Genomic DNA, 9,635 nt, shown 5'->3' on the forward strand with positions numbered 1-9,635 from the left:
AGCAGAAAGTAAAGAAAGAAAAGCATAGTTTGTGGATACTAAGAAAGTAAACAGAATGCTGAGTAAGAGAATTTAACTGGGTGTGGGAACTTTTCAAATAGAGGATCAGAAGAGGTCTCCCAGGTGGCAACCCTGATGCTGAGACCTCTGATAAATGAGAAGGAACTGTCTACTGGAGATCCAGGTCGCTTTCTGGGCAGATGGAACAGCAGTTGTAAAAGTCTTAAAGTAGAAGCTAGGTAAATGTGGTCAAGCAGCAGCACAATCATTGTAGCTGGAGCAGGGAGAGTAGGAGAGAATGGTAAAGGATGAGGTTGGAAAGGTGAAGAGGGTCGTATCATCTACACCAGCGGTCCCCAACCTCTGGAATCTGATGCCTGATCTGAGATGGAGCTGATATAATAATAGAAACAAAGTGCACAGTAAATGTAATGTGCTTGAATCATCCCGAAACCATCCCCTCTCCCCTACCCTGGTCCGTAGAAAAAATTTTTTCCTAGAAAGTGGTTCCTGGTGCCAAAAAGGTTGGGGACCGCTGATATACACCTTTAGGGGTCATGGTGAGAACTTTGGATTTTATTCTAAGCCACTAGAAGGTTTTAAACTAAAGAGGGGTCTGATCAAATTTATGTTTTTAAAGATAAGACTCTGCTGTATGGAGAATTAAATATGGACAAGTGAGTGGAGACATGGATAGTTATTAAGAGGCTGTTGGAATAGCCCAGATTATTATGATGCTTGAACTAAGACAGTGGCCATAAAGTAGATTGGTTTATGATGTTTTGGAGGTGGAGTTGAAAGGACTTCCTGAAGAACTCCATGAGGAAGATGAGAATAAGAAACAAATCAAGAATAATTTTCAGGACTTCCCTAGTGGTCCAGTAGCTAAGACTCTGAACTCCCAATACCGTGGGCCCGAGTTCAGTCCCTGGCCAGAGAACTAGATCCCACATGTGGCAACTAAGACCCAGGGCAGCCAAATAAAAGCAACAAAAATAAATACTTTAAAAAAAGAATAACTTTTAGGAGACCACCTTATGCAACTTGCATAGATGGTGGTGCCATTTGGTGAATGAAAGACTTGATGAGAGTGAGAAATCCAGAGTTCTTTTTTATCTGGTTAATTTGAGGTTCTTGAGGAATGTACCAGAGAAGTAGACACATAATGGGATATATTTTGCGGTGCAGACATAGTTGTCCTCTTTGTTGGCCATACGCCTACAGGACATTCCCCACACCCCATAAAGTCGGTATGGCCATGTGTCTATGCTCTCCCCCAAAGGAAAGTGAGCAGAAGAAGACGTGCACGTATCCAGGCCTGGCCTGGAAAATCTGTCAACAGATGCTCTCACTTACTCTGCCAGCTGGAAGATGATGACCAGGTTCTGGAGAAGGCAAGACTTTTAAGATGGAGGATATCTGGGTGGAAGAGAACTCTGCCCTGTTGACCTCAGCATCCTCTCAGGATTGTTATATAAAAGAAGAAGAAGAAGAAAAAAAATCTCTTATGTTGAGCTTTCATGTATTTACAGCTTTTTGTTACAGCAGCTTTGCCTGTTCTCTCTAACACAAATAAGAAAGTGATTCTGCAGTGAACTGTGGGAGAAAATTTTGAAATGACTTGGATTAACATTATCTATGACAGTTAGGAAATAGAAGGTGCCTTGGTTTCTTTGGTTCTTTCAGTTAGAATTTATCAGGTGCCTCTCTGTGCCAGGCACCATTGCTACATAGTAGAGATGCAGAGAGGAGGCCCAAGCCTTATGCACTCTGAGTCTCACAGCTAAACTCAACATCTGTCATCTGCACACACTGTCCCTCTATCTAGAAGCTTACTCTCCTTACTGAGCACACAGAGGCCAATTCCTACACGTTCTTCAACCACATTCTAAATATTAATTCATCAGAAAGACTGGGCCTCACCCTCGTGTGTTTGTGTGCTTAGTCACTGAGTTGTGCCCGATTCTTTGTGACTGCTTGGACTGTAGCCCACCAGGCTCCTCTGTCCATGGGATTTCTCAGGCAAGACTACTGGAATGGGTTTTCTTTCCCTTCTCCAGGGGATCTTCCCAACCCAGGGACTGAACCCGCATCTCCTACACTGGCTGGCAGATTCTTTACCACTGAGCCACCTGGGAAGCCCCAGGCCTGACCCTTCAGTTCAGTTCAGTCAGTCAGTCGTGTCCTACTCTGTGACCCCATGGTCGCACACCAGGCTTTTCTGTCCATCACCAGCTCCCAGAGCTTGCTCAAACTCATGTCCATTGTGTCGGTGATGCCATCCAACCATCTCAACCAAGGTCTGACCCTTGGTTCAGTCTAAATCAAGTATCTATATTACCTCATAATTCACTTCCTTGTACTTATCACAATTTTAATTTATATATCCACTTTTTTTTTTCCTTTAGGGTCCTCTCCTCCATTAGATTAAATATTCTCAAAAAGGGAAAGAATCTTATCTGCATTATTAGTTCCATCCTCAACACCTAGCCCACAGTAGGTGTTTAATAAATATTTGTTGAAGAAATCAAGGAACGTGGTAGACAGCCTAAGATAACCCTCAGAGATGCCTGCCTCTTGGTATTCGTGGTCTTGTGTAATCCCCTCACTGTGCTCATGGGCTGACCTAGGGACTCACTTCAAATGATGGGCTGTCATGTCTGAGATTAGATTACAAAAAGATTGTGGCTTCCCTCCTGGGTACCCCTGTCTTGCTTTCCCATTCTCTTGCCCATTCGCTCTGAGGAAAGCCAGCTCAAATGTGAGCAGCTTTATTAGTTTCCTGGGGCTGCCATAGCAAATTACCGTAAACTAGGTGACTACAAGGAGATCAGTCCTGGGTGTTCTTTGGAAGGAATGATGCTAAAGCTGAAACTCCAGTACTTTGGCCACCTCATGCGAAGAATTGACTCCTTGGAAAAGACTCTGATGCTGGGAGAGATTGGGGGAAGGAGGAAATGGGGATGACAGAGGATGAGATGGCTGGTTGGCATCACTGACTCGATGGACATGAGTTTGAGTGAACTCCAGGAGTTGGTGATGGACAGGGAGGCCTGGCATGCTGCAGTTCATGGGGTCGCAAAGAGTCGGACACGACTGAGCGACTGAACTGAACTGAGGTGACTTAAAACAATGGAAATTTATCCTCTACAGTCCTGCAGGCCCAAAGTCTGAAATCCAGGTGTCAGAAGGGCCCTGCTCCCTCTGAAGACTAGGAAGGGTCCTTTCTGTCTCTGCCAGCTGCTGGTGGCTCCCAGCAGTCCTTTGGCCTTCCTTGGCCTACAAGTGTATCCCTCTCTCTGCCTTGATCTTCACATGACCTTCTCTGTGTGCCCCTGTGTTCTTTCCTCTTCCAAGGACACCAGTCATTGGATTTAGGGGTCACCCTAACCTAGTATGACCTCATCTTAACCTAACCAGTTGCATCTGCAGAGACCTTCTTTCCACATTCTGAGGTTCCATGTGACCAGGAATAGGGGAGAGGATGCTAGTCAGCCCACTACTATTGCCCATAGGGGGCCCCACATGTCGAGGAATCCATGTCTCACCAGCTGTCAGTGAGAACTTGAGGCCTGGCAAGTGGTCACATAAGTGAGCTTAGCATGGATCCTCAATGAGTTGAACCCTGAGATGATTGCATCCGTGGCCAACAACTTGATCGCATCCCTCTGTACCAGAGGCACCCAGTTAAGCTATGTCCAAATTCCTGCCCCACAGAAACTGTGAGAGAATAAATGTTTTTAAAGTGCTAAAGTTAGGGGCAGTTTGTCATGCAGCATAGATAACTAACACAGATGTTGGTGCCTGAAAGAGGGGTGCTATCATAACAGCTCCCTAAAATGTGGGAGTGGTTGGGAACCAGGCAGTGGGCAGAGGTTCTAACGAGTTGGACGAGTGGGTTATAGAAAGCCTGAATTACCTTGAACAAACTTAGCAGATAGAGGTCTGGGTTTTGGTTCTCTAAGTGTGGCTGCCAGACCAGTAGTATGGGGCACTTAGTAGATGTACAGTAAATATTTCTTCTTGGGGCCATAAAATTGGAAACCAGGAGTATATATCACTGAAAAAAAAATTTTCATTTTCAGAAAAAGTTTAATAAAAACAATGACTATCAGTTACCTTTTATTCTTCATGAAGTAGCTGAATGAGGGCGGGACATGACTGGAGGGACTGTGAGGAAATGGAGGCCCAGAGGTAAGGCAGTTTATTTTTTTAAATTAAGATTAAAATTCATGTAACATAGAACTGACCATTTAAAAGCGAACAGTTCAGGGGCATTTAGTACTCAATGTTGTGCAAGTATCATCTCTATCTAGTTGAAAGACATTTTCATCATCCCCAAGGGAAACCCTTATCTATTATCCATCAACTTCCCTTCTCTCCCTGGCTCCTAGCAGTGACCAGTCTGCTTTGTCTCTTCGGATTTACCTATTCTGAACATTTCGTAAACATAGAATCAGACAGTATGTGGCCTTTTATGTCCAGCTTCTTTCACATAGCATCGTGTTTTTGAGGTTCATGTATGTAATAGCATGTATCAGTGCTTCATGAGTTTTTTATGGTTAAATAATAATTTCATTATGTGAATGGGCCCCATTTTGTTTATTCATTCATCTGTTAATAGACATTCAGAATATTTCCACTTTGGGGCTGTTGTGAATAGTACTTCTGTGAGCATTCGTGGAGAAGTCTTTGTTGGAGTCCCTGTTTTCCATTATTTTGGGTGTGTGACCGTTGCCTCCTGACTCATTGCCCTTGTCCACTGGGTGTTGCCCATATATACTCATGTGGCACGTAACGCCATCTTATGTTTTGTTTCAACCATTTTTAAAACTGAAGTATTGTTCAGTGGTAAAGAATCTGCCTGCCAGTGCAAGACATGTGGGTTCAATTCCTGGTCCAGGAAGATCTCCTGGAGTAGGAAATGGCAACCCACTCCAGTACTCTTGCCTGGAAAACCCCATGGACAGAGGAGCCTGGCAGGCTACAGTCCATTAGGTTGCAAAGAGTGAGACACGACTTAGTAAATGGACAGCAACAATAGTTAATTTACAATGTTGTGTTAGTTTCAGGTATACAGAAAAGTGATTCAGTTATATAGATACACTTTTCAGATTCTCTTCCATTATAGTTTATGGCATGATATTGAATGCAATTCTCTGTGCTACATGGTAGGTCCTTGTTACCCTTTAGTAACCATAAGTTTGCTGTGAGTCTTTTCTGTTTTGTAAATAAGCTCATTCATGTAACACTCTTTGAAAGACACCAGCCTGATCATTTGGTCTATCCTGTCAGATCTCGGCGAGGATAGCGCTGTAGTTGTACTTACAAACACAAGGTGGCACCTAGACTTAGAAAACCCCACATCAGCCCCCTTCTCAGGGCCGCAGGAAGCTCCTTGTGTCCTTTACTCAGCCATTTCCTCTTGGCTGCTGGGCAAGGCCAAAGGCAGAAACACCATCTTTACACCCAATACTCCTGTGACTGACCCACATCTAAAAACCCAGAGAGATTAGGTTGTTCATAACCTGAGAACTTTGTTTTTGCTTCCAGACAGCTACCTAGTGTTCTAATCAGGTTTCTGTCACTAAAAGCACAAGGAGATTAATGGGTCTAGGGTGTCAGAATCAACATTATAGACGTTTTCTTAATAGCTGGCATTTCTTTTGTTATTTGCCAGTTTAAGAAGCAGATTCTCACCATGAGTCTGATTCACAGGGATGGGGGCAAGAAACATCACATTTCTCTGTTTTCTCCAGTTCACCCCAACAGGGTTTTCAGCAGCACTGGAGTATTAAAAGGTTGGCATTTCCAATGTCTTATGTCCTCTCCTTCAGATAAGAGCACCACTTTTCTTTGGGGATCCATCCCTCATTCTCAGCCTCAAATGGACTAGAAGGGCCTCCAGGGCTACAAGGGTGGACCATTACAACTCAGGTCGAAGTGATCACCACATCTTTATCGCTCTGGCCACTGGTCGAGGGAAGGGCAGGATGTCACATCCACTGGACCAGTTAGCATGGACCTGAGTCTTTGCTGGGGCTAGCAAACACGGACCTCCTCCTAGCCAGAGGACTTGAGCCTTGCCCGGTATGAGAGCTCTTGAAGTCAGTTGGTTCTTCTAAGAATCCAGACCCACCAGAACCAAAATGGGTCTGGTTTAAACATGGAGCCAACCTGGCAGAGGTGGAGCCAAGGGACGGAAACTTTTCGAACTTCTGGATCAAGCCATGGCCAGAGCCAAAGGGGTTTTGGAATGTGGGGACCATGTTTTTTTCACACTGACTTGAACTTGGTTTTCTGATACTTGCAACTAAAATTTTCTTGAGTAATACACTGTGTATAGAAAATCTTCCCAGAAGTACTCTCACCTATATCATGAGATTTGGATTAAGTTGGTGGTAAGGTTAGGCATAGGAAAGTCATCACCCTAAATTTTGAGGGTGCTGTTTCGCATCATGATAGGGATTGCTGTTTGCCTTCCCAAATCCATTTTCCTTTTATTCTTAAGAACTTTTAAGAATTAAGAACTTTAGTTTTAGATAGGCACACTGACTCCCAGCTAAACAAAGTTCCTTATCCTTCTTTGCAGCTAGATGTGGCCATGAATCTTAACTTTGTCCAGTTCAGTTCAGTTGCTCAGTGGTGGCCGACTCTTTGTGACCCCATGGACTGCAGCACGTCAGGCCCCCTTGTCCATCACCAACTCCCGGAATTTACCCAAATTCATGTCCATTGAGTCGGTGATGCCATCCAACCATCTCTTCCTCTGTCGTCCCTTTCTCCTCCTGCCTTCAATCTTTCCCAGCATCAGGGTCTTTTCAAATGAGTCAGCTCTTTGCATCAGGTAGACAAAGTATTGGGAGTTTCAGCTTCAACATCAGTCCTTCCAGTGAACACCAAAGACTGATCTTTAGAATGGACTGGGTGGATCTCCTTGCAGTCCAAGGGACTCTCAAGAGTCTTCTCCAACACCACAGTTCAAAAGCATCAATTCTTCGGCGCTCAGCTTTCTTTATAGTCCAACTCTCACATCCATACATGACCACTGGAAAAACTATAGCCTTGACTAGATGGACTGTTGTTGGCAAAGTACTGTCTCTGCTTTTTAATATGCTGTCTAGGTTGGTCATAACTTTCCTGCCAAGGAGTAAGCATCTTTTAATTTCATGGTTGCAGTCACCATCTGCAGTGATTTTGGAACCCCCAAAAATAAAGTCAGCCACTGTTTCCCCATCTATCTGCCATGAAGTGATGGGGCAAGATGCCATGATCTTAGTTTTCTCAATGTTGAGAACTTTAAGCCAACTTTTTCACTCTCCTCTTTCACTTTCATCAAGAGGCTCTTTAGTTCTTCCTCACTTTCTGCCATAAGGGTGCTGTCATCTGCATATCTGAGGTTATTGATGTTTCTCCTGGCACTCTTGATTCCAGCTTGTGTTTCTTCCAGTCCAGCGTTTCTCACGATGTACTCTGCATATAAGATAAATAAGCAGGGTGACAATATACAGCCTTGACGCACTCCTTTTCTTATTTGGAACCAGTCTGTTGTTCCATGGCCAGTTCTAACTGTTGCTTCCTGACCTGCATACAGATTTCTCAAGAGGCAGGTCTCTTTAAATGTCCAAAGACATATAAATAGAAGTTTTGTGGGCAGCCCCTGGGAAGTTGCCTTATAGGGAAAAGTGTCCCACCTTTCTTTGTCCTTTAACCATCTTGCTTCTTGGATGTTATTGTGATGGCTGGAATGTTAGAAGTCACATTAAACCTCACGGATGAGGGTCATGGAACATTGAAATAGTAGGAATTACTTATTTAAAAGACTCTGTGGAATCACTTTAATAGCCCTTCACTGCTCACCTTTGGGCTTCTTTTACCTGAGAGAGTACATTCTAGGGAGCCTTCTTCCCTGCCTGCAGTCAGCAGGGGCCCTTCTTGTCCTTCCATGATGTTATTACCGTATTCCTCTCATTGTATCTGGCACTTACATCGCACTATAATCGTCTCTTTTGAGAGTCTGTCTCTCCTTACCATTTCCTGAGCTGCTAGAGACAGTGAGTCTCACAGGTCTTACTCGTCTTTGCATCACCACTCCCTAGCACTCAGTACCCTTCCAGTAATTGTTCATGATGGACGTATGTAAGTGTGAAGAGCGTGACTTTTTCTTCCATCAGGCCCAGGTTAGGCCAGGCATCCCCCTTGGCGCTGTCAGAACACCCTCTTCCTGTTAAGTCCCTGTGTTTAATCCCTCTCTCCCTGCATGGACCCAGGTGCTGTGAGAACAGGGACAGAGGTTTCAGCTGACCTCGTGCCTAGGAGACTGCCAAGGTGGAAGAACAGTGGGCAGAGGGTGGCGTGAGCTCAAAACTTTGCCTTTTGCCACTCATTTGTCATGGGACAATTGCTGCTGCAGCTCCTCATCAAAGCTAAAATACAGAATCATTTTATTGGCAGTGAACCTCATTTCACCTTGAAGCAACATGAACTGGAATATCTTGTTACTGTCAGCTGGTCGTAAAATTGTCATCTCAGTGAGATGTACCTATTTCAGCTATAGAATAATTAAGTTTTTGAATACATATATAAATATGTGTTGTCCTAAGTCACTTCACTTGTGTCTGACTCTTTGTGACCCTATGGACTGTAGCCTGCCAGGCTTCTCTGTCCATGGAATTCTCCAGGCAAGAATACTGGAGTGAGTTGCCTTCCTTCCTCCAGGGGAAATTCCCAACCCAGGGATTGAACCCGCATCTCTTACGTCTCCTGCATTGGCAGATGGGTTCTTTACCACTAGCACCATGCGGGAAGCCCATATGTAAATATATATAATCTAAAAGGTTAAATACAAGTAAACCTAATAATCTAAAAGACACTTGTATTTCATTGTTTAAAACTTAGTAATATTGTTCTGCTTTCATTTTTCACATATTCTATTTATGACAGTTAAATGCTGTTCTTTTTTATGTACTGCAATGTAAATAAAAGTCAATTTAAAGAAAAAATAAATAATCGTACAAGTATATGCATATATGACAAAAATTGTGAAGTGCTACTCAGAGAAATCAAATGAGTCTTTAGTGGAATAGGGGTTGCTTATCAAGACGTGGCTTAGCCTCAGTGAAATAAAGGCAGGGGTCAACCGGAGTTCACCACTCCCCTGACACTGTCTGCAAAAGTTATACAGGTGTGTTTCTCAAGAAAGGATCAAACCTTTCCCCCAGATTCTTAAAGGAGCTGTGACCCAGTCGTGATCACTCACAAACTACTACTGTGATTCAATTCTTTTTGCTCCATTTTCATTGCTCACTAAGGAATGTTCAGATTCCTAATTTACTAATAGTACTAATTACTAACTTTCCAGGTCCCCTGACTAAAGGCAGGCAATGTTCTGGATACAGGATTCAAAAAGTCTGAGAATACAGACCTCACTTTAAATGAGTAAATGGGCATCTGGTTTTCAAGTTAATCTCTTATGAAACTGGGCCGGCAGGAATCTGTTTTGTTCTGACCAAGTCTTCGAACTTCCAACACTGAGAACCAGCCTCGAGTGTCAAGTGCACATTTTCCCCGGTTTACCTCCCCGTCTCTCAGGGCAGGGGCTGGGAGTGCTATTGAGGTGTCCGGACTCAGTGTGT

This window comes from Ovis canadensis, chromosome 17 (assembly GCF_042477335.2).
Source record: "Ovis canadensis isolate MfBH-ARS-UI-01 breed Bighorn chromosome 17, ARS-UI_OviCan_v2, whole genome shotgun sequence".
NCBI classification, from domain to species: Eukaryota; Metazoa; Chordata; class Mammalia; order Artiodactyla; family Bovidae; genus Ovis; species Ovis canadensis.